The 25,166-nt window shown below is 47.1% G+C and overlaps 1 protein-coding gene across 3 annotated transcripts in view; it reads left to right on the plus strand.

Annotated features, from left to right (window-relative positions):
* Positions 1-25,166, plus strand: part of LOC119458198 (uncharacterized) — a 101,282-nt gene that overhangs the window by 57,516 nt on the left and 18,600 nt on the right. Inside the window, exon 1 of one of the 3 annotated variants that reach the window (XM_049670832.1) lies at positions 12,372-12,474. The exons of the other annotated variants lie outside the window; for them this stretch is intronic. The gene's annotated coding sequence lies outside the window, so the exon portion shown is untranslated. Of the gene's footprint in view, positions 1-12,371; positions 12,475-25,166 lie in introns of those variants that run through there. 3 annotated transcript variants of the gene reach the window in all.

Below are 25,166 nucleotides of genomic sequence, written 5' to 3' on the forward strand. Positions count from 1 at the left end.
GGGAGGGTGCTACACAGTCTTTCAGTAGGAGTAGTACACCCGGGGTTACTGCAGTATCTGTCGGGTTAAGGGAGCCGGCAACCTACTCAGGCAATCTGCGTTTCCATGGTCCTGGGTTTTCCTGTAATCGAGCACGTATTCGTAGGCTGATAGCATTAGAGTCCACCGTAACATGCGAGGCGAAAGAACCGCCGGAATCTGCGTTTTCCGCTGAAAGATTCCTAGCAAGGGCTTGTGATCCGTGGGAATAAGAAAATTTCGCCCACAAAGGTACTGGTGGAAATGTCGCACCCCAAAAACCACGGCAAGAGCTTCATGGTCGATCTGAGCATAATTACGCTCAGCCTTAGATAATGTTCGAGACGCATAGGCCACAAGCTGCTCATTTCCTTCGTTGTCGCGGTGAGACAAAACTGCCCCCACTCCCACAGATGACGCGTCGCATGACAACACTAATGGGGCATCAGGTATAAAATGCACCAGTAACGAGTTAGAGGTCAGCAACTTCTTCAGGCTCTCGAACGCTTCCATGTGCTCTGAACTCCAGTTCCATGGTACGTTGTTATCCAACAACCGATACAATTTTTCAGCTACTTCTGTCCTGCCCTTCAAAAAACGATTATAGAAATTGATCATACCCAAAAAGGCTTGCAGTTCCTTTTTGTTCTTCGGAGCAGGAGCCTGGTGGATGGCCTCAACCTTTGCTTTCGAGGGGTAGATGCCCTTAGCGTCAATTCGATGCCCCAGAAACTCAAGGCTCTCCTTGAAAAATTCGCACTTCGCCGCTTGAACTCGGAGCCCGGTTTTGGACAATCGGCTGAGGACCTCGGCAAGCATCCGTTCATGTTCCTCGATAGACTCGCTGACAATCAGGATATCATCCAGATATACCGCTACTTGCGGCATTCCGGCCAGCACCACGTCCATGGTTCTTTGGAACACCCCAGGGGCAACGGACACGCCGAACGGCAGCCGACAAACCTTGTACAGCCCTTGCACGGTATTTATCGTGAGCAACTCCGCCGTTTCTTCATCCACTAATAGTTGCTGATAAGCCTGCGTCAGGTCGAGTTTGGAAAAAACACGCCCCCTTCCTAATCGGGCAAACAGTTCTTTGCTTGTGGGTAACGGGTATACATTACTTTTTACGGACTGGTTCACCGTGCTCCTATAATCTCCGCATATTCGTAGGGAGCCGTCCTTCTTTCGCACCACGACGATTGGCGTTGCCCAGTCTGAATATTGGGTGGGTTTTAGAATTCCCAGTTCCTCCAAGCGATTTAACTCAGCAACTACTTCCTCCTTCATGGCAAACGGAATGCTGCGGCACTTCAGGAACCGGGCTTGGGCGACCTCCTTTAGTTCGATGTGGATGCGTGGCAGATTTGCACCTGGAAATGTTTCACTGAACACGTCTGCGAATTTTTCCATTATCGCTTGAGGTCCGACCTTTATGTTATGAAGACCTGTTAGGCTGATTCCCAATGGCTGGAACCAATTTCGGCCCAGTAGAGCGTTCCCGTCGTTCTTCAGTACTAGTAGCGGCAGCTGAAATTTTCGGTCTTTGAACTTCACGGGCACAGGCGCTTTTCCCAGCACGTCCAGACCTTCCTTTGTCCAGGTCACCAGTTGGGTGTCGCACTTGTCCAGCTTGATCCGCTTCGCCACTTGCAGCTTCCGAAATTCGTTCTTACTGATAATCGACCTGGCCGCTCCAGAATCTACTTCCATCGGCACGATTTCATTTCCGATCTCTACAGTGATGACGTACTTTGGCGTCCCGCTTTTTAATTGGCTGATACTGAACAAATCGTCGTACTCGCTCTTCGCTGCTTTTTTGTTATCCTCGAGCTGCGCTTCCACCTCCGCTGGCTTTTTTCGGCATGCTTTGGCTAAATGCCCCTTTCTGCCGCAGTTGAAACACACCGAATCTTTGTATCTGCAACGCCATCCTGGATGCGCTCCCAAACAGCGGAAACAAACCCTCTGCCTCTCTGGTTGCTTCTTGTTGGCTTCCATTTCTACTTTCGACGTTAACTCTTGCTGGAATTCGGGCTCCTGTGCGTTGCTCCGAATTAATTTTTGCTGCTTGGCAGCTGCTTCTGCCGTGATTGCCAATTCATATGCCGTCTCGAACGTCAGATTTTTTTCCGCCAACAATCGTTGTTGAACCACATTGTCCGAGATTCCAAAAACCAAACGGTCGCGCAACATTTCCTCTAATGGAAATTTTGTTCCGCCAAATCCACAGTTGTCGGATAACTTGCGCAGAGCAGTGACATAGTCGGCTACGCCCTCCCCTTCTTGCTGGTCTCGCTTAGAAAAGACGTACCTCGCGTATAGTTCAGATGGCTTCGGGTTGACGTGCTTCTTTACTGCATCAACGATGACTTGGTAGTCCACGTTTGGCGGTCGCGACGGCGTCACGAGAGTGGCTATGAGGGAGTACGTCTCTGGGCCACAGCAGCTGAGCAACACCGCTCGCTTGTCCTCATCCGTTGTGAGCTTGCTCGCTGCACAATACAACTTAATGCGCTCGACATACTCCACCCACGACGAGTTTTCACTGAGGTTGAACTCTCGAATGCGACTACCGGCTGCCATGCTGCCGGAAAACCCTGGCCCACGCACGGGTTAGACCGTGCCTCGTCGCCACTGTTATGAACGGACGCGTGAGTCGCAACGACACGGAACACAAAAAGCGTTTATTACAAGAAGGGCACTGCTTATATAGCTAAGACGGTGACAGCTATCAGCACACTTGGTGATAACAGAAGACAGGCACAAAACTGGCGCACGCTCTCTCGTTGCCCACTGACGTCACTTCGTGTGATTTCACAATCTATCACAAGACGCTTCTGTGTCGCTTGTGGCTTGGCATGGCCTTCTCGAATTCTTACTCATTTCGGATCGGAATGGCCAACAGCCTTACATGCGATAACTGTAGCTGCAAGGAAACAATAGCCCACCTTCTCTGTGAGTGTCCCCGCTTCAGTGCACCCAGGAAAGAACTTTCAAGAGTGTTAGATGGACTTGGCAAACGTCCTTTGACTGACGAAGGGGTCCTGGGACACTGACCGAGACAGTCCTCAGCATAGAAGGCTTTGAAAGCGTTGTTGTGCTTCTTGCGGAGAACTGGTCTTAGATACAGACTTTAAGTAGTGCCGTATTCTCCTTTTTTTTGTGCTCTTCTTTCACTTTTTTGTAACATCTCTTTTCAGTTATCTTTTATTCCCCTTTACTCCCTTTTTACAGCACAACATTTAGGGCTCTCCAGGACTATGCACCCCATTCCATTCCAACTCCATTCCAGAATCTCGGGCTCCCATTCCATTCCCATTCCACCTGTCCGACTGGTGCCACCATTCTATTCCCATTTAACTCTGGCAGTTTGAAAATGTGCAATGATTTCCCAATCATTCGTCTCTGGAGTTGACCCTCCGCAACTATAACGTAGTAAGTTTTTATCAATAAAGATAGCGCGCGTTGAATTCTAAAAGAGCTAAAGACTGAACGTGACAAGCTTTAAGAGTTTTTATTGAGCCAAAACGGTCCAAATACGAGAAAATACTCTGACACCTGTGACGTCGCGTTGACGTGCCAGCCCTGGGGTTTCGTTTCCGATAGCTCAAAAACGGCAACTTCGAACTTTTTTTCCCTTCGAAGAATTAATTTATTACCACATAATGGTAACGAAAGTAAAGTCTGAAAGAATATACGCTATCAGTCTAAGCTGATTTAATACTTCTCTTTACTGTCCTTTTCAAGGGGCCCTGAACCACTTTTATCGAAGTGGATAAATGCATTTGAAGTTAAACTAGACTATTTCAGAAATAATTTGCCGCGAAACGTGCTTCAATGCGTTCAGCAGAAGCGGAGTTATTGGCAATCAAAAACAGCGGTCATGGTGCTTCCTCACCTTCTTCAATAATTTGCACTGCGAAGGCTACGGCAGAGTGGAGTGTGTCCCCAATGCTCTGCCTACTGAAAGTCACCGGGGCGCGTAGGTCGATTTTAATTTCAGATGTTAACGTAGACGCCACTACTTACGATTTTGGCGCCTACGACGCGCCAAACGTCAGCCAAAAGCGGTTGTCCTCAGCGAGCCAGACTGCGCTTAACCAGTGGACAGGTCGCGGCACCCCGCGGCGGCCGTAGTATCTACGCTACTCAGCAGACTGCAGCCACGTTCAACTGTAATGCGCATGCGCAGCATTTTCTTTGTGCACGACAGGGTCTGAGTGCGTACTCGCGCTCAATGTTCCAGTCTGACCATGCTAATCTGGTGGGGACCGGCTTTGTCCTTACCAGCTTGACCGACAGATATTAGTCACGTCCAACTTGCGCATTTTTAAGCGCTATCAATAAGTATGACAAAGGCGTCTAACCAGTAACGGCCAGGAGTGCACGCGCTGTCAAACGTGTGTGTGGTCTCACCTTGAGTTTCTCGTGGTTCGAGGATAGTTGAGCGTTCAAAGCTAGTCGAAATTAGCTGGACGCGACCGCTACGACACAGATAAGCAGGATGGCCAAAATGTAATTCTTGCGCGGGCGGCCGCGGCCGAGCGGGAGCAAACTATAGACGGCTTCTTCCGGACGTACGTAATTGCTATCAACATTAGAAAGCATATTTTCGCTTACTTAAGCCTGCTTATTAAACTTTGTCAATAAATATACACAGTAACAGTAGGAAGAAGTACACTGATCCAAGCAGATCTAAACACCCTTCTTGATTGATGTCAGCTGTTGGCCAGTAGCAGCCGCGTTTTCCGGACGCTTTATCACGAAATAAAGCGTCCAGAAAAGAGTTAGCTTTTCTGCTGAAAAGAGAGCGTTTGAGAGAAAGGTGTCCTCGCGCTCCGCTTACGGGTTCCACGCGCCGCGCACGGCTACAATACTTGGCTGAGATGTTCATAGCAGCGTATTCTATCCGCGGACTATGTTTTTTCACCAAGCCCGAAGGGTGATTCAGCACCCCTTTAAAGGGGCCCTGAACAGCTTTTTCTCGAAGTTGAGAACTACACTTGAAGTGGAAATAGTCTATTTCAGAAATACTTTGCCGCAAAAAATACTTCAATGCGTTCAGCAGAGGTGGAGTTATTGGCAATCAAACGCTGTGCTCCCCTTTCCTCCTCAATTCCTTGTACTGCGAAGGCTACGGCGGAGTGGGGCGGGGCCACAACGTTTCGCCTTAAAATGTCATCGTGGCGTGCAATTCAAATTTCATTTTGGATGTTAATGCAGACGCCACGATTTCCGATTTTGGTGCCTACGACACGCTAAGCGTAAGCCAAGCGCGGTTGTCCACAGCGAGCCGCAGTGCGCTTAGCCAGTGGACTCGTGGTGGCACCTCGCGGCAGCCGCAGTGTAGCCGACCGCAGCGAACAATAGCAGCAGCGTATTGGATTGTGCTTTATTACGTAATAAAGCACACAGAAGAGAATGACGATCATAGCTTCTGTTGAAACGAGAGCGTTTGAGCGAAAGGTGACTTCGCGCTCCGCTTGTGATCGCCGCGCACCACGCACGACAGCAAAACTTGGCTAAGATGTCCACAACTGCGTATGCTACCCGCGGATTATGTTATTTCACCAAGTCCGAGGAGTGGTTCAGGGCCCATTTAAGAACTGTAGAAACGCATTCGGGTTACTTCCTGCGCCATCGATGGACTTCGTAATGGTCCTAGTAGCTGAAACAAAAACATTAGGAGTGCATAAGGGTAGAGCCATCTTAGACGGTGTGAAAGCAGACAGAACAAAAAATTGTGTCTAGGTTACAAGGAAGGCCCATTTTCCGGCATTGCAAAGATACCTAACGAAAATAGAAAACGCTTAACACATGTGTTCGCCCCTTTTTGTGGGTTTGTATGCGTGGTCTGACCACCAGTTCACCATGCACTCAGTCGCTTTATCGGAGGTCACCACATGAAGGCAGAAAGTTATTAATATTTTTTATGAGGGAAGCACAAGGAAACCACAGAGGAGTGATATGTATTTAGAACATTCTTGAAAATTTTCAAAAGACAGGGGGACAGACTGTTTATGCTGGTGGATGATTCATTGCTTCTTTGAGCGAATAATTAGGTGGTAATGAAAATGCTGTGAAGTTTTATCGCCAAATGTGTCTGAACATTGAATTGCCAAAGGAATAGACAGAAATGACACCAAAGGATTGATGAAATAAACACACGCACAAACCCTAAACATATAATGGCGAGCACTTAACGTCACCGCGTTTGAAATGGTGAGCAATGTAGTCGGCCCGTCAAGATGCTTGGTACAAGGGGACGTAAGGGTTCAGCACCCCCTCCCCCCCCCCCCCCCGAAAAAAAAATCAGGCAATCGAAAAACACTACGCAAGATCCAAAAATGAATAATAACAAACGTAGGGAAACATTGAGAACCTTGTCCAATGAAGCCGAAGATGGGAAACAAAGAGAATCTATGCATACTAAAAAATGCATACATCTAGATAAATGAGTGATCATGCAATGTCACAACTAAACCATTTCATTTTCGTACCCGCAGTGCCTACCATGCGAACCAGGACTGCTTTGACAAAGTCCTTCAGGACTGCTCCGGCACTCCGGCCCAAGATTTCATGAAGGCCATCATGGACAAGGTGTTCGGCGAGCCGCTCAGCCTTATTTGTGGTCAGTACTCTCGTGATTCGGACGCCTGCTACACTCTGCCACAACTGGCTGCGCCCACGGACTCGAAGGACTTTGGCAAGAAGGGCCTCATCGAGCTGGCCATAGACCACGCTGGCGCCGTCTTCAACAGGCACTAGCCCTTTGGAAGAGTGTCTGAGTGTGGATGAGCTTTTAACAGTTGACGCTGAACAACGTGGCATAGTCAATTTGATTTCTGTTCGTGCACTTCGTACAAGCTGGGGCTTTTAGCTCCGAACATGTTGTAAAAGAATTACAGTAATAAAACCCCCGGCATTGAAAACGAAGAACCATCGGAAGTGACCCGACGATGGTTCGTCATGGCAAGCTTCCAAAATTTCCTGTCGCATGGCTGATGGCACGACGAGTAAGAATTTTTCCTGATTGTGTTCAAAGTTCCTCTTGTAGAGCGCATTATCTCTGAGGCAAAATGACAATAAACCTCGCATAAACATACGCGGAACTTGAATGTCGTGTCCTTCGAGGTGCTTGATCAGTGGTAGGAGTTCTGTGTCGGCCCACTGATGCTCAGCGATTTCCGAAGCTGTTATCACAGTAAGGAACGGGAAATCTTCTTCTTCAGAAGGAGTAGAGTCCACTGGTGAGCGGGACAAGCAGTCAGCATCGTGATGTTTTTTCCCAGACCTGTATACAACCGTAATGTCGAATTCTTGGAGCCTGAGACTCCACCTCGCAAGTCGTCCGGATGGGTCTTTTAGGCTCGCCAGCCAGCAAAGGGAATGATGATCGCTGACTGCACGGAACGGCCTGCCGTAGAGGTATGGTCGGAACTTGCTGATAGCCCATATGACAGCCAAACATTCCTTTTCTGTCGCAGAGTAGTTTGTTTCAGCTTTCGAGAGGGTACGGCTAGCATACGCTATGACTTTCTCTTCCCCGTTTTGCCATTGAACTAGAACGGCGCCGAGACCAAGATTGCTTGCGTCGGTATGGACTTCTGTGTCCGCCGTCTCGTCGAAGTGGGCCAGGATCGGTGGGGCTTGTAATCGTTCCTTTAATTCATTGAAGGCAACCTCCTGCTCTGCATGCCACATGAAGGGTGCGTCTTCTTTAGTAAGTCTCGTGAGAGGTTCGGCAATTTTGGAGAAGTTTTCTACAAATCGCCTGTAATAAGCGCATAGTCCCAAAAATCGCCGGATTGCCTTCTTGTCTGTCGGCTTCGGAAATCGCGCAACGGCAACAGTCTTGTCGGGATCCGGGCCAACACCTTATGCACTGATTACGTGACCCAGAAAACGAAGTTCTTGGAATCCAAACTGACATTTTTCAGGTTTAATGGTCAGGCCTGCGGAGCGGATAGCTTGGAGCACTAAACGAAGCCTCTGCATATGCTGGTCGAACGTTGCAGAAAATACTACCACGTCGTCTAGGTAAACTAAGCACGACTGCCATTTGAGACCCGAGAGGACACTGTCCATCATGCGCTGGAATGTCGCCGGCGCACAACAGAGGCCGAATGGAAGTGCTTTGAACTCGTACAGGCCGTCTGGGGTAACGAAAGCAGTCTTTTCTCGGTCTCTTTCGTCCACTTCAATTTGCCAATACCCGCTCTTGAGGTCTAATGAAGAGAAAAATTTTGCTTGTCGTAGCCGATCCAAGGTGTCATCAATGCGTGGCAAGGGATACACATCACGCTTGGTCACGCTGTTCAATTTCCTGTAATCAACACAGAATCTCAGTGTATTGTCTTTTTTCTCACAATAACTACGGGTGACGCCCACGGGCTGTTCGATGGCTGAATGACATCGTCCTTAAGCATCTCTTGCACCTGACTCTTTATGATCTCTCGTTCAACCGGTGATACTCGGTACGGGTGTTGGTACACTGGTCTGGTTTCTTCGCCTGTTAATATACGGTGTTTAACAATCGGTGTGCGCCGTACCTTTGACGAAGTGGAGAAACATTCGGAGGGGGAGTAATGCCGCAGAGATCTCTCCACGCGATATGGGCACATTCTGTAAAGGTGTCCAGCTTCTCCGCAGTGGAAACAGAGCGGCGTCCGGTCGGGTGCACACCACACGTCGCTTTTTCGTGGTCTCACCTCTGCTAGAAGGGGTTCACTGCGCGGAGTCGGCTGACGGCTACTGGGAGCTGCGAATTGAGCATTATGAACGGATGGCTGGCATAACACATCAGCGTACGTCGGCACGCGACGTACCGGTGGCGCTTGTTCGAGATGCACAGGCGGTGCATCAAATCCCGGCTGCAGAATGGCATGTCGAACTTCATCGCGAATAACGGCGGCGAGAGTTGAAACTGTCGGCGTGGCTTGCGGTGGCTGCAGCTTTCGAAGCTCTTCCTTTACAATGGAACGCACCAGTTCTCTTAGCGCTTCGTTGTTGCTGCTTGGGCTTGCTGACAGGAGGTCGGCTGGTGCACTGCTGACATCACGATTGTAGTGATGGGCACGTTGCTGCAGCGCCTTTTCTATGGTCGTCGCCTCGGTGCGAAACTCAGCAACGCTGCGTGGTGGGTTGCGAACGAGTCCTGCAAACAGCTCTTGCTTAACGCCACGCATCAGATGGCGTAGTTTCTTATCTTCGGTCATGTTTGGATCCGCGCGCATGAAGAGGCGTGACATGTCCTCGATATACATGCCGACACTTTCGTTAGTGCGCTGGTTTCTGGCTTGTAAAGCGTTCTCTGCCTTCTCTCGCTGATCGGTGCTGGCATACGTGGCAAGCAACTGTCGCCGAAATTCTTGCCATGAAGACAATGATGCTTCATGGTTCACGTACCATGTCCTCGCTGACTCTTCTAACGCGAAGTACACGTTGCGAAGCTTCCGTGCCTCGTCCCATTCATTAAAATCTGCGACTCGCTCGAAATGTTCTAACCAATCTTCCACATCTTCGAACGCATCACCATGGAAGGACTGAGGCGTACGTGGTGGGTACACAATGAGCGGCGACGCGGCCACCGAACTGGTCATGGTTGTGCCATCGCTGGTAACTGTTGCCTGCACCGCAGCGGCAACAGGAAGCGGTCCGAACTCGGGCGGGTCTCCTCGAATGCGGCGGCTTGTGCGCTGGTGTACTGGAGTCAGCTCTCCGGGTTCCAATCGCCGAGGGTCGGGGCTCCGCTCTCTTGCACCCTGGGGACTTCCAATCATACCCCGCACCTCCACCAGAAATGTAGCACTCTTGAATGAAGCACACTAAACAAACTGGTTTATTGTGGGCGAACTTGTGCCCGGAGACTTAACACTAAAACACATTCACACAATTGACAAGCGGAGTTAACAGGAACGCGTTCCACAGTCCACCACGTCCGGAGATTGAGTACACGCGCAGCCGCGTTCGCGTGCACGAGAGACGCGCGCTGTCTCGCCACGCGCAAGGCGTTGCTGGCGCTCTTCTAACGGCGGTGCGATGAGACGCCTGGAAGGATACTTCGCGTGGAGAGATCTCTGCGGCAATATGCCGTCCTTGACCGCGCTTACCTTGGTTTGGCACCCACTGGGTAACTGACATGTACGCCAGTTATGTGTCCGACGCGTGACATGTTCCTTTTATACTCAACTATAAAATCGGCTACACCCCTTTGCTCTCTAATCCACACCACTATCGCACCATCTCTTAGCGTTACGCCTATCGTTTTTCGTTCCATCGTTCTTTGTGCGGCCCTGAACTTGTTCTCAGGCTTCCTTGCTCCCCTCCAATGTTTCCGGCCCATATATGTTAGCACCGGTAGAGTTTAATGGGGATATTTTTGGGTGCGTTTTGAGGCCCTTTGCGACAAATAGGCGCTACAATTACACAGATCAGCAAGCGATGGGAGGAGGGGGAGGATGACTGTGTTAGCTTGGCGGGGCAGGCGGTTCTAGGCTCGTGATACTTTCCGAAAATCACACCACCGGCGCGTCGGCTTAGCTTTCTGGCATGGTGGCTTGAGTGTCACAGCACGCAATGAGCAAAACGAGAACAGGGTGAAAGCAGGAAGCCAACGTTTCGACAAGTGGCTCCGACAAGTGGCTCCGACAATATTTTCAAGGCGACGTATGCTCTCGTCGGCACAGTATATACGAGTATAGGTATACGAATTTCCATGTCCCGCCTTCCCGTGTTCTCCACAGGAAGTAAAGGGAATTTAAGACCGTCCTTATGAATATTGATACTAAAAATGCCGAGGTAAGTCAGAGAAAGTAGTAGCATTGTTGGCGAAGTGCGATGGAGTATTTTTTTAATGTTGAAGAAAATAGCATTGGCATGCATATTTCCCTTCGTGGCAAGGGTCTGAGAAAAGAACTTAGGAACTGCAACCCCGATTAGAGGGGGGCGGCCTCTAAATACACTGAATTACGTTTTGGTTACAACTTTCAAAGCAAATTTCACGCTCCCCATTGGCTTGTTCAGACACAAATTTTGTAACAATGTTAAATGTGTTGATTCACAGTGTTAATAAAACAATAGACGTCACTGTCTGTCCGGTTTGTCTTGAGTTTTAGTAGCCGACAAATGGCATAACCAGGTGACGACTGTCTCACTGAAACAAGTGGACCATAAAATCCAATCTCGCTCAGAAATATTAACGAAAAGAAACAGTGGCAGGTACATATGGGTAAAGCTGCTTGTACGAAAGCGACCGCAAGTAGAATAGACGTCCCTCGACCGACGTCCCTTGAAATGATTCTGCTTGTAGCGCTCTGCACTCGGGAGCAGTTCTTTGACGCAGAAGCACGCAATTAAAATTAGTCATAACATGTATTTTTAATTAGCTATTTACATTTTCAATTCTTCTGGCCCTCTCATGCTCTCAGACTGCGCACTGCCTTCGTTATCGTCGCCGTCGGCCACTAGTCTCGTTTTGTGATCTAGAAAAACATCACGGAAAATTAACCGCATTGTTAGCATCAAATGATAAACACAGCAATCTTGTATGACACGAAGATTTGAAGACGTGCCAAAACCGTGATCTGATTATGATGCACGTCGTAGTGGGGGCTCCGGATTAATGTTGACCACCTGGGATTCCTTAAAGTGCACCCAATACGTGGCACCCGAGCGTTTTCGCATTCCACCCTGACGAAAGCCGCGGGCCACGGCGCACTTTCAGGGCCCACACTCACAAAAAGCTCTTAAGCTAGAATTGTTCGTAAGAGCAAATTCCAGCCAATCGTCATGCTGGAAGTATCATTAGCGAATGTGCCTGGCCAATGGCAAACAACACTTCCGAATGTAGAGCTTTGTGAATTTGACCCCAGAGTCATAGCGACAAAGCTATAGCGGCGACTAATAATACAACTATGTTTTGAATACCTTAAAAATATTCCTTGCGGCAAACATTTAACGGTGTTCTTGTTGTTTTGTTTATTTGTGTTGAGACTGTCAAAACACACGCGCTGCATTCTTTCCCCGATAAGGAAGACGCCTGGAAGAGTCACGCAATGGCTTCCTTGGAAGAACACAGAATCCAAAGAGAAAACATGTTTTGATTCGCTTTGGGACTCACTTGACAGCTTTGCGTGCCTCAGCGGCGACGCTGGAATAGAGCTAGGGGCTATGTTTGTGCAAGCGATTGCCGACGCAAACATAATTGGCAGTCATGGGCTGTCTTTGAAACGCTTTCGCGCGGCGAGATTTCCGGTCACAAAGGCACAAGGTACCACGTGATGGGTGCTGCAAGTGGCCTCCCCCAGTCTCGATCCGTCTCCATCTCTCAAAAACCAAGCGTCCGGAGAGGACAGCTCGATGGATGCTAGTATGGCATAACGTCTCCGGTGCCATCTCTTTGTGTGTGTAGAATTGACCAATTTGTGACCTTGAGAAGACCCGGACAGTTGCGTGAGTAGCTGGCGCAGCTGTTGTGTGCTCTTGCCATGAAATATTGCCTCCCAGCCCGGAATAGCCTTCCGCAATCCAGTTATGCTAGAACTCCTCTTCTTTTTCTTCTGACACAAGAAAGACGGTTCTCTGTACTTCAGCTATGTTTCACATAAACAGCTTGTCGGATTCAATTACTAGTACACGCGATTTTATGGGGGTCGAATGCAGTATTACCTCTGTTCGAGTACAGTGTATTTGAACACAACGTGCAAAGATTGTGTAACACTTGCTTCGTGCATGGTGTCTATGTAACGCGTGTATATATAGGAAACGAAGTGGTGTGTTTGCCTACCTTGTTCAAGTATGCACCCTTTCGATGTTTACTAACATTGGCCCCGGACGGTTTCCGGTACTGCCCGCTGACACAGCGGGCTAAATTTAGCAGGCAAAGAAGATGGGTAGCAAGAGTCCCTTAAATCAGAAGCCCCATTATTTCCAAAACTTTTTCTTCTGTACATAAATACAATTTTACAAGTCGGCCATAGCCTATGCAAACATCATGCGTACTAGTCTTGAGGCAATATGCGAATTTCTTGTGCGTGATAACATAAAATAAGACGTTCCGCACATCAAAACAACTTAAGAACATGCTTTCTATCCCGGTGTAACAGACTGACAAGGCACGTGACCAGAAGTTTCTTTGGGACACAGGCTCGCAGCTGTTATCGCGCCAGCTAAACTGTCTATAGATAGCGGATATGTTATTTAGAGATAATACTTTATTCATAGTAGTTCTAGCTTTCGATGTATCCGGATGCCCACTGAGACTGTGCCACAAAAACTTATTTTAATTAACCTCCGCACTCCCTTCCGGTGTGGCATAGGAGTTGTTTAAATCATTCTTCAACCCTCGTAGTGTAATATTCGTGAAACGCAAAAGACCGTTGAAAAGAATTATAGCGGGAACAACCTCCCACCTGCCTAGTTTTCGGTTTACCAAAAACCTGGGTTAAATTTTCGAAATATCAAGCAGTAGCTGACTTTCTGATGTAGAGAGAATTGCGACTGTTTCACAGTAAACCGTACTTTAATAACATCTCAGTCCAATCAATCAATCTTAAATTGACTGGAGAGAAAAGCAAAATTGTCTTGTATGAGGACTGGGTGTGATTGATCGATTAGCCTTCCAATTCCCCGATCGTTTATATCGATCGCGATTAAACTTTTATAATAGCATTTAGTCGCCTGAGGTCACGCGAGCAAAATTAGGCAAGAGTTACTATCGACGTACACACTTCGCTTGCCCAGCAGCAAAGGAGGGAAGGACAAATTGAGCTACGATATGCCAACTATAACGCCTGCGTGTGTCTCAGGACAAAAGCCAGCCTTGCGCGCAGCATTTCAAGTCGGTCAGACAAATATACGAATGAATACCTTAACTGCACCTCGACTTACTATTGCGTCGAAGTGAGTTTAATGCACTTGTTATGTGTCCCCTCACGTAAAGCGTCACCACCATCATCATCATCAGCCTATATTTATGTCCAGTGCAGGACGGAGGCCTCTCCCTGTGATCTCCAATTACCCCTGTCTTGCGCTAGCTGATTTCAAGCATCACCAACGTGATAATAAAGATGAATATTAATTCAAGTAGCGCAATTTGTTTTCCTTTAAAAATATGTACAAAAATAATCACATCTAGTTCTTGAGCACACTTATGCACGTAAATTGACAGACCCTAATAATTAGCCAACTAATCCATTAAAAGGTTTGATTTTTTGGGCTACATTTTTATTCGATGCCTAGCTCTCTCTGTGTATTACGTAGTTCATTCTTGCAGTGTCCTACAAGCTACCTCATGCATGCGACTTCATTGAACAATGCTCAGTAATGCCGTCAGGTGTGTCCTATTTACTTTCTTCATGGCTATTCGCATGTGTTCTAAGCCCGCCGTGGTTGCTTAGTGGCTATGGTGTTGGGCTGCCAAGCGCGAGGTCGCGTAATCGAATCCCGGCCACGGCGGCCGCATTTCGACTGGGGCGAAATGCGAAGACACCCGTGTACTTACATTTAGGTGCACGTTAAAGAGCCCCAGGTGGTGCAAATTATTCCGGAGTGCTTCCACTACGGCGTGCCTCATATAGTCAGATCGTGGTTTCGGCACGTAAAACCTCCAAACTTTGAGTAAATATATTGCGAGGGTGCCTGTAACCTATGCTAAAACTTCCCAGCTATGTTTTTGTAGCTAGTAAATTATTTGATAACTTCTGCCTGGCGCATTGTTGCCCTCAGCCGCTTCCGTGCGGAAAACCCGACCTAATCCGACTGAGTGTGCACCTAAATGTCGATGCACGAGCATTTTTGTATTGCACTTCCATAGGAATGTATAGCCGCCACGACCTGAAAGCGAATACGCGGTCTTGTGATTAGTATCAGGAAGCAATTGACACTGATTCACTACGGGAGATAAATTATCAAGCTAGTTTACCCGAAATGCGGGTTCATGGTGTGCCACGTAAACATCGCGAAAATAGACTCCATATCGTCAGGAATATTATTTCGCACGGTAAGTGCAGTAATACCCGCATGCCGATCATCCAGTTACGGTGAAGGCTAAATATTATGAATGCGTCCCAGACACTTATTTATGTTCCACAAGAAAAAACTTAATCAAATATCGTCATCAGGTTTTCAATTTAATTTGAATGTCCTTTCTAGTATGTTTCAAGGAAGTGAACTGTGTCTTTTATGTGTTTTATTTTAAATGTCCTTTGTAGTATGTGTCCACGAAGTGAACAATGCCTTCATTGAAAAAAATTACACCATCTTCCCGTAGGGGAACCCTGAGTAGTATGCGAAGCAGCCATGGGGGCGACTCAAGGTAGTTTTATCAGCTGTATAAACTTGGACATGCAGCAGCACCAGCCACGCGCAGAACTGTTGTCGACGCCGTCGGCGTTTTGCCCGCATTCGCACGGAACGCGCGCGGCGTTGGTGACTGTTGCCGGTGCCTCTGGGGCGCTTACCGTCGCGCCTCTAACCTAAGCTGCTTAGCATTATCGCGCGCGGAGCCGCAGGTGTTGCCATTCGTTGCGCAATCCGGAGAGGAGAGGAGCGTGGAGAGGAGAGGAGGAATGCCGAGAGGAGAGGAGATGAGACAAGGAGAGGAAGGGGAGGATGATGCGCATGCGCAGTAGGGGTGTGGACGCCGCACGGCGGAGGGAAGGAGGGAGGGAGTGACATAGCCCCAACCATAAGATGCTTCGCCTCTAAAATGGGACTTACTAGCTCCAGCTCGACTTTCCTCGGGGGGTTAAACAGCGGATGGCAATTCCTGTTGCTACAAATGATCATGACAATGAGACGGCATGTGACGTAAGCTGACGTTGAACGGCAAACCCTCCCGCCTCCCCTTTCCTTCATTTTTACGATCTTAATTTAAAGATTTAAAAACAATGAGGAAGGAACCAAGTTGGCCTTGAAACATTGGATGAAACCACAGCTTTGGTTGGAGACATTGTACACTTCATTAATATTCCAGCCAAACTGGTAATTCCGTCGAAAATCTGACCTTCCGGAAAGCAACACTAGAACAAAGTGTTTTAACAATCTCCGAGGAAAAGTCCTGTTCTATCGGGCGTTTCGCAAAAATGCGCTTTCTTATCGTGTTATCTAGAGAACAATGATTAGGCCGATTCACGTCAGATCCCCGAAGCTAGAGAGGTTTGAGCTAGGTCAGTCCTTGAGACGGAACCCGCTCAGGATCGCCGAGTGCCAACGGCTTCCATTTTGTTGCGGAATACACTCCGCGTGCTCGCCTAGGGCGACACGGTTATCGAAAGCAGGGCAGGCCCCCTCCCCCCCCCCCCCCTCCCTCCCGGTGCTTCGCATCCGCTGCAGCACCCTCCCTTCTCAGCTTGTTTTCTCTGTCCCACATTGAAAAGATTAAGAAACAGCTTTCGTCGCCTAAAGCTGCGAACTTATTCACGCTCAATTGTTTCAATTAGTAACTACCAAATGATTTGCCGTATCATCAATGTGCAATGGACACACGTGACTCTCCTTCTTTCTTGCTTTTTTTTCTTTTTTTCGTTTTTAATGATGTTCCCACACTCACAACTGCACAACTAAGGCAGACACCCAGTCAATTTATGTTTCTCAACGGGCGCCATGTGCATAACACGTGGGTGATTAATGATTCACGATAACATTGGTGACTCAGAGACGTACGCTTCACTGGCGGGGCAGCAAAAAAAAAAAGTTTGAATGTATAGTCAGTGGGAAACGTCACTTGATGCACAATCTCGCTGGCAGCCCCGGGTGACCGCCGTGCCGGGACGAGAGAGAAAATAAAGGAAGACGGCAGACAGAGCGCTTGCCAATGATGACGTATTTAACAACTCTGCGTTTGGCAGACAAAAGGCAGGAACAGAGGCGCAGTGTCACCGTCGCCGCCAATGTCAAGTATGTCCGTTCGGTAGATGATAGCTTCCTGTTATTATAATTTTGGCACATGCGCTAGGCGAAGAAAAGAAGCGCTACACACGGTCGGGAAGAAAACACGAGGAGAATCGTGCGTGGACTGCGACATTTCTTTTCGATGGCGAGGGTGGCTCTTCTGTCTATTGCTTCAGTGCTGTCAACACTCTGGGATAAAGTGGAACACTTAAGACGTTCAAGAAGTTCGCAAGGAGAACCAAACTCGAAATCTCCAATGCAGCCCTTCCTGGTAAAATGGTTGAAACAAACATTGCTGACCTTGCATGTATCAGCGTCGAAAATGTGTGCCGCACGCCAATAACAAGGAAAGTGATAGCGAGAGATAAGCTAGCACTAGTCCTCACGCTCTTGTCTTTTATAAGCTTGAAGCGACGTACACCAATTTGTTTGGGTCGAATGAGCTTTCCTGAGAAATTCTCTTGCGCAATCTCTAACAAGCATGATGTGGGTCATTTATATGCGGCACTATGCATTTCAATCCGTAAGAGAAACAACCGGAGTTGGGCAGCTCGTGCAATGCGCAGCGCAGATAACCAGTCGTCGTCAAATACTGTAACAGGATGGGTGTTGGAGTAGAGGACACGCAATTCAGGATGACGCAAATTAGGTGCTGTAATAAGATCGGGATATTTGCAGGTATGTTATAGAGTCTAATGACGCAATACAGGGTAAACTGCCTAACTGGATATCACTGCAAGATGACTTCCTTCTGCAGTGGCAGTAAAATAAGATTATGGCGATGACGATAATCACAATCATGCAGTACACTCGGCCAGAAGACATTGTCGTTACTCGAAAATGTTGAATTTCCGAGAAATTCCCGTATGCCACCGCGAATGCCAATTTATAGTCGGTAGCACTCTCCTACGGGGTCGTATGTCCCAAATACGTATAGGCGGACAAAAAAAAGACATATTGTCGGCTGTGTCAAGGCATCTTGTGTGTGTGTGTGTGTGTGTGTGTGTGTGTGTGTGTGTGTGTGTGTGTGTGTGTGTGTGTGTGTGTGTGTGTGTGTGTGTGTGTGTGTGTGTGTGTGTGTGTGTGTGTGTGTGTGTGTGTGTGTGTGTGTGTGTGTGTGTGTGTGTGTGTGTGTGTGTGTGTGTGTGTGTGTGTGTGTGTGTGTGTGTGTGTGTGTGTGTGTGTGTGTGTGTGTGTGTGTGTGTGTGTGTGTGTGTGTGTGTGTGTGTGTGTGTGTGTGTGTGTGTGTGTGTGTGTGTGTGTGTGTGTGTGTGTGTGTGTGTGTGTGTGTGTGTGTGTGTGTGTGTGTGTGTGTGTGTGTGTGTGTGTGTGTGTGTGTGTGTGTGTGTGTGTGTGTGTGTGTGTGATGTACGTAATCCGAAGCCTGAACAAAGTACTACGGCAGCATAACGGTATGTTCAAGCTCAAGCTGTGCAAGCTGCCTTGTTCAAGCTGTTGGTATTTTCAACACTGGTAGCCCGTTCACCAAAGTGTGCTACATATCGGTGTGTGTGTGTGTGTGTGTGTGGTGTGTGTGTGTGTGTGTGTGTGTGTGTGGTGGGTGTGTGTGTGGTGTTGTGTGTGTGTGTGTGTGTGTGTGTGTGTGGGTGTGTGTGTGTGTGTGTGTGTGTGCGTGTGCGTGTGCGCGTGTGCGTGTGCGCGTGTGCGTGTGGCGTGTGCGTGTGCGTGTGCGTGTGTGTTTGTGGTGTGTGTGTGTGTGTGTGTGCGCGTGCGTGCGTGCGCGTGAAATTTGGTGAGAAAGCACAAATGTTCTGTCAAACCCATTGTGGAATCAGTCGTCAAAGCACAAATGAAATAAATATTGTTCAACGAAGTATGGCCACCTACGCAGCGCACGTTTTAAAGAGACCATGACATGGTGATGAAACGTTTCCGTTTGTCATTGTAAGTGAGCCTACACAGGTCAATATGGTCCACAAAAAAGAACTTAGCTCTCGGCGCACATTTTATACCGAAATTTTGATTTACATCGCCTCATCTTAGCCGCTCTCACCTACAGCGACCGCCATTTGGTAGGACTCGCGTGACATCAGCCGCGACGCATCCACTGTGCTGCCTGCTCCAAAACATTAAAAAGTCAGGTGCGCGCTGTGCCGGACTTTCCTTGCTCGCTTCGTACTGGCACCCAATGGCGCAGAGAGGACGTCACCGTTGCATTGTGCCCGCTCTTCTGTCAACCACGCGACAAAAAAACAGCGTGAAACAGAGAACACCTGCAGAAAACTACTGCGGGCTGACCACCGAGACGCACAAGCGAAAAAAAAAAAAAAACTCTGTGCATACCGAGCACAATGACATCGCCGGACGCACTTCATTTCGTCCCCCGTCAATGTTGCTACGTTTCAACCACGATATAAGGAATTTCCAAAATAAATTTTATACCTGTGCTCAAATTTTGCCAGCTGGCTGTGGGACGCGTACGGCTTGTCACGCAATTCACAATTCAAGCTCAAAAATTTGGTGTCATAGCGCCTTTCACTCCAAGCTGCATACCTGAGTTTCTCCTTCTCCAAACATTTTGTAAGACGATGTAAGTCTGCCCGCATACAAGATTTTATAGTGCGACACAGGAGAGCAGGGTCGCTGTTCAGAAAAATCAGCACATAAGCGCCTTCTAGAACGACAAAAAGGCGAGAGAGTCGGTAGGGATTCCCAGTGAGGAAAAGGCAGGCACCAGTGCGACCATTCATTTGATGGTCGGCATTTGTGTTCTCCTTCTCGTCCATCTTAGGCCAGCGTTTTGTATGCTTGCCTTTCCGTACGTTGAACTGAAGTGCCATTCATAAGGGTGGCGTATTTAGATAATAGTACTCCATTATGTTACAAGGGTGTATAGCACGAACTGGAAAACAACAGGACGACAGAGACGAGTGCTAAATGCGAACTATAAGGTATATTGTGAAAATGCAGTGGTTCATATATTTATTATTGTATTTACCTACATTTTGTTTTGGAGCACAGCAATGTAGTTTGTGAACACAAAGACGACCGCACACGCATCATCTTTGAGGCTGCACAATTGAAACGTGGATGGTGGGTTTGTGAAGGAAGCCATGCGTGTCCTAATCGGAAAAACAATTAAACTGAGTTCCTTGTACTGTGTCGGCATGCACGTGCGGCGATCAGAATGATATTGTAATTTTTTTTTTGCACTTCCCCGCCGTACCGCACTAACAAAATATATCCAGAGTGAGAGAGATTAAGTTGGAATGCAATGATTGTAATGGCGTCATTGAAATCAAACTTATGATGGCGGGGTGCCCCGCAACTCATCCCAGCCTCCTGCAAGAATGGACACAATGGCAAAAAAGAATCCAAAGCCCATTGCTTCAAGATCAACTGAGGGCTGTCCAGAGGGGCCATGATGTCACTGAAGGGCTTGGCCTGACAGTTGCCCAAGGGGGTGCGGCCCGCCTCGGTTTAAGTCGAGCCTCCAGGACCTCTTTGAATAAAGTTTTCCCACAAACACACACACACACACACTTGTACCCTTCATTGTCTTTTGTTTTTAACTTCTGCTATCCCACAGTGTTTTGTATCCCGGTTTGGTTGCTTCAAGCGCTAGTGTTTTATCTGACCTTCTTGCTGTGCTACTTTCTGGTGACCCGTATAATTAATCACTGCATTTTCACAATAAACCTTAGCTGGAAGTTAGCACTTATGCCCGTCTCTGTCGATTGTTGATTCCAGTTCGTGCGATATTCATTATCAGCTATCGCCAAGTTCAATGTCTCTCTATCACGCTCACCGCTATTATGAGTAGTGGGCAACCATTCGCCGGTCAATGGCATACCCTCTTACGTAACGAAATTAAAATACGAGCCCCAAATATTTAGCTCACATATGAAAACGGCTTGGCGAACCACTAAAGGGCCCGCAAATAAATCATTAAATTCTGGAGTTTTACGTGCCGAAACCACTGTATGATTATGAGGCACGCTGTAGTGAGGGACTCAAGAATACTTTTGACTAACGGGGTTGTTTTTAACGTGCGCCTGAACCTAATTGCACGAGTGCTGTTTTTTTTTTGCATTTCGGTCCCAGCGATAAGTGGCCGCCGCGGTTAGGATCGAACCTGCGAGGTCGAGCTCAGCTACACAGTGCTATTGCCACATGGCAACTGCCATGGGTTGCCACAATTAAGTATACCCAGGTGCAGTTTCAAGGTTTCTACGAAGCTGTGGTAATTCATAACCGCTAAGTGATTTCTTCATGTAGGGTCTTCTTATTTTTGGGATCGGCGTCGTCGCAACTCGAGCAAAGAGCATTTGGAAGCGGATACGTTCACTGCCACCTACAAGGGCGGACGACCCTTCGGAATTCTTACGTCTTCAGCGCCAACAGGAAAGTAAAAGACAGATTAAGAAAGCTATTTATTGGACATCACAGTGTTTAGCCGGTGTGTATTCGTTTACATGCTACACTTTGCAGGCAATGGGACAAAGGAAAACCAAGATCCTAAAAAAAAGGTGAGCGGGAGAATTTTGAGAAAGTTAAGAAAGGTGCGTGCCTTGTGATCTTATTGACAAAATGGGGCTGCAGGTGATTAACGCATGTACACTGTAAACCTACTTGCACCGCTAAAGATCCTTAAGGGTGCAAAGGGGTCTACAGCTCACACATTTACACCCGGAACGGGTGCAAGCATGTCAGTGATAGGCCGAAAGCACCCTTCAGGGTCCACAGAGGTTTACAGTGTAATCTTAAAATCGGGGAGTTTGTGCCAAAACCAAAACAAATTCAATATTGATGGAAGGAAGACAAGAAAGGCAGGTACTAGAATCATTTGTGCCAACACATACGTTTGATGTAATTTCTTCACTTGCTTTGAACCCACTATGCATTCCTTAAACAATGAACATGCTATTCTGCTTGCCTTTGTTAACTCGGACGCTCTTCAGCCTACCGTCTTCATTGGCAGTGCCCAAATAAAGTGTTCGACGCCTCGCCACACCTCCACTTTCCCCGAGTGTCTTCAACCTAAATCAACATTTAAGAGACTAGCCAGTATTCACTATGTACTGGGCTTCAAGCCGTTAATTACAACAAATCACTTTACACTTCTGAAGTTTTTAATGAAGATTACGATTCCGTTGAAATTGCAGATTTTTGTGTACAGCCAGATAGCTCGTGTGGTGAATAACAGACTTGAAACATCTGTTAAAGCAAAAATCAACGAATGAGCAGTCTCTCAAACTGTAATATGCTTTCAACACATTGTATATGACACAAACTCGTTACGAAGCGCTTCTGTAAGCACATTTGCCAGATGTAAAACGGAATAGTGAGGCAGGATGCAAAACTTGATTAAGGGCCAACGCAGATGGACTGGGCGTTGGGGCTGGAGGCGTAAACATGAGCGGCCTCTATGGTGCTGTCACCTGGTGGCGCATAGATAAAACAGCTAATATTGCAGTAACCAAGTGTATTTTACTTCACTGCTGGTGTAAATTTTCAGCAGCAACACGATTACGCCACTGCAGCGGTTCATTTATGAACTTAAATAATGTAAGTATCTAACCGATGCGTGTTTTTCGCATGTGACGTGGATTTTATTTTCGTTGTTTACGCGTTAAAATTTTTATTACGAGTGTCACCTCCTTGCTGTCGAGACCTGATCAAGTGTACACGCGTACTACAGCCGTTAGTACTATTCCGAGATTTCCCAATAGTTATATAAACTACAGTCATTGTAACACAACCTACCTATTATTTTGAACAAATATGAATGTAAATAACGTAAGCTTAAAGCAGCTGAAAATTTATTTTGTAAATATGCAGTGTCTTAATTTTAAGGTTGAATTTCAATAGTGTATTGTGGTTTGTTTACTCTTGCATTATTATTTTGCTACAAGATTTCGTCAGCATTATATAAATTGCAGTGCTGTATATATTGTTGCACTGTCACGTATGTGTACATAAAAGCATTACCCATTTCCACTTTTTGATTGCCAAAGTGAATGATGTATTGCTTTTTTGTTTTATCTGCTCAATATGTCTCTATTGTCACTGCATTTTCATTGTATAGTTTCCTCCGTCGTCACTTACTATCCAGTGGCGGATTATGGGTCTCGTCAGGCGGTTTAATTCGCCTGTTTACCCTTAACTGATATAGCAAAGCAACGTATCCATCCAGAGTAAAATAAACTATATTGAATTGAATCGAATTGCCCTCGGCTATCACCACTGCATCCTGTTCCCTCTCCAAAGAGAACAGTCCCGCGGTATTTGTTTCATTCGTTCTTTCTCTCTCTCTCTCTTTCTCTCTTTAATTGTTCCTCTGTCGACGAAGAAGAATTCGACAGGTTTCGGTGATGTCAACTCAACCGTAACGCATAGATTGAGCCTGGTGCGCCGAAGAGAAAATCGAGTGGCAATTATACCATTCAAAAGTCTCAGAATCGCACTAGATATATAAACGACGCGCATGGCAAAGCCGTGCTTCAAGTGGCGAACACACGGAAGTGTATTCTAAGCGCTCGTTCAAGGCGCCATTCACGTTAAAATACTACAGCATTATCAGCGTTTAATCGACAGTCTGTAGTAAAATCAACGAATCTCATCCACCAAGATGGATAAGGTATCGCTCTGAAATACCGACGCGTTGAGAAGGACGTGTGCTCACTCTCGGTGCTCGGGGCGTAGAGCAGGTTTTCATACAGCAAAACTGCACAAACTGCCACGGCCAGTAGCCCCGAAAGCATCCTCCAAGGCCCTGAATTTACGCACGGAGCTTCCAAGGGCAACTAGCGACGGGCGGCGGTGCCACGTGCAGCGATCGTTGCATATACGCGATGTTAACGCCAACGGGTCTCCCGGTCATTCATTTATTATCATTTTTTTATTTCTCTTATCTCGACCTTGTTCCCGCTCATTCCCGAGCGGTTGCGAAACGACGACGATATCGAAAACAAAGAGCAAAAGAAAACGGGGTAACGAAAGTGGCGAACATCTTTCCTTCACGCTGCACGGGCTTGCGATGGACGGGGACGCGCGCCATCGGTCTCTTGACATTCACCGACGGCTGACCCGCCCAGACAGCGCAATCTGTTTGGGCGCGCCAGCAGCTCTGATGACCGGTGAATAATTGTACACGTGTCACGGCGCCGCCAAACAAACACAAGCGCGCAACCCCGTGTGGCATTGAAGTAACAACATTGCAAGTCTGGAGAGCGAGGTAAATGTATTCATGCAAACGGCAGCAAAAAAAACAAAAAAACAAAGAAAGCACGATGACGGTTTTTATTGAGCCAATCTGTTTCGTTACGCTCTTGTGAAGCATCAATTGCAAACTTATTTGTTATCCTCCTCAAAAGGATACCAAACACGTTAATTCGAGTCAACGTAAGAGCTAGTGCTTTTGAGGTGTCCAAAGTGGTATTTTTTAATGTAAAACGAAGCTTTTCTAAACGACGTAATAGCGTAGACGAATTAAGACTAGAGTTGACACGGCCACTGTTAAAATGCGACAGTTGGTTTCATGGAGCACAAAGCATTGTTCGCATTTTGTGAAATGTAGCCCTAGCGATAATAAATTTGGTAAAGTTGCGTTTCAACGCCAGGCAATCAACTTGGCTACTTTTATTGCCTTTTTCTGCACTAAAAGTCACGCATTTCACTCTGGGCTGTTGGCGACGCCCCCGACGACAACACTGATATGCTGCTGATGGTGTCGATGATGATGATGATTACTATTATTATTATTATTATTATTATTATTATTATTATTATTATTATTATTATTATTATTATTATTATTATTATTATTATTATTATTATTATTATTATTATTATTATTATTATTATTTACACTTTTCAGCTCACACTAAACGAGTCGCAATGCGGGGCATGCGCACTCTTGGCTCTGTTTGCAGACTGTCGAGAGAATTCAATTCTCCTACACCGTTCCGCAAGTTGTACACAACAATCTGTCTTCCTCAACTCGAATACGCGTCGGTCGTCTGGAATGGCATTTCTAGATCCAACAGTGACATTATAGATCGGGTCCAGAAAAAGTTTCTAAGCATATATCATCACCGCTTTGCTAACACGGACTCTGGGCCCTGCTCTAGCACTGTTGGATTTTTGTCATTGCCCTTACTTCGCTGCCGACGTAATTGTGCTGACCTGCTTTTCCTTTTCAAACTCCTTCACGGTATCCTCATGTGCCCCGAACTCCTCAGTTGTACTACATTTCGTATTCCGCGCAAAATCACCAGAGAACACAGACC

The sequence above is a fragment of the Dermacentor silvarum genome, chromosome 7, assembly GCF_013339745.2.
Source record: "Dermacentor silvarum isolate Dsil-2018 chromosome 7, BIME_Dsil_1.4, whole genome shotgun sequence".
NCBI lineage: Eukaryota > Metazoa > Arthropoda > Arachnida > Ixodida > Ixodidae > Dermacentor > Dermacentor silvarum.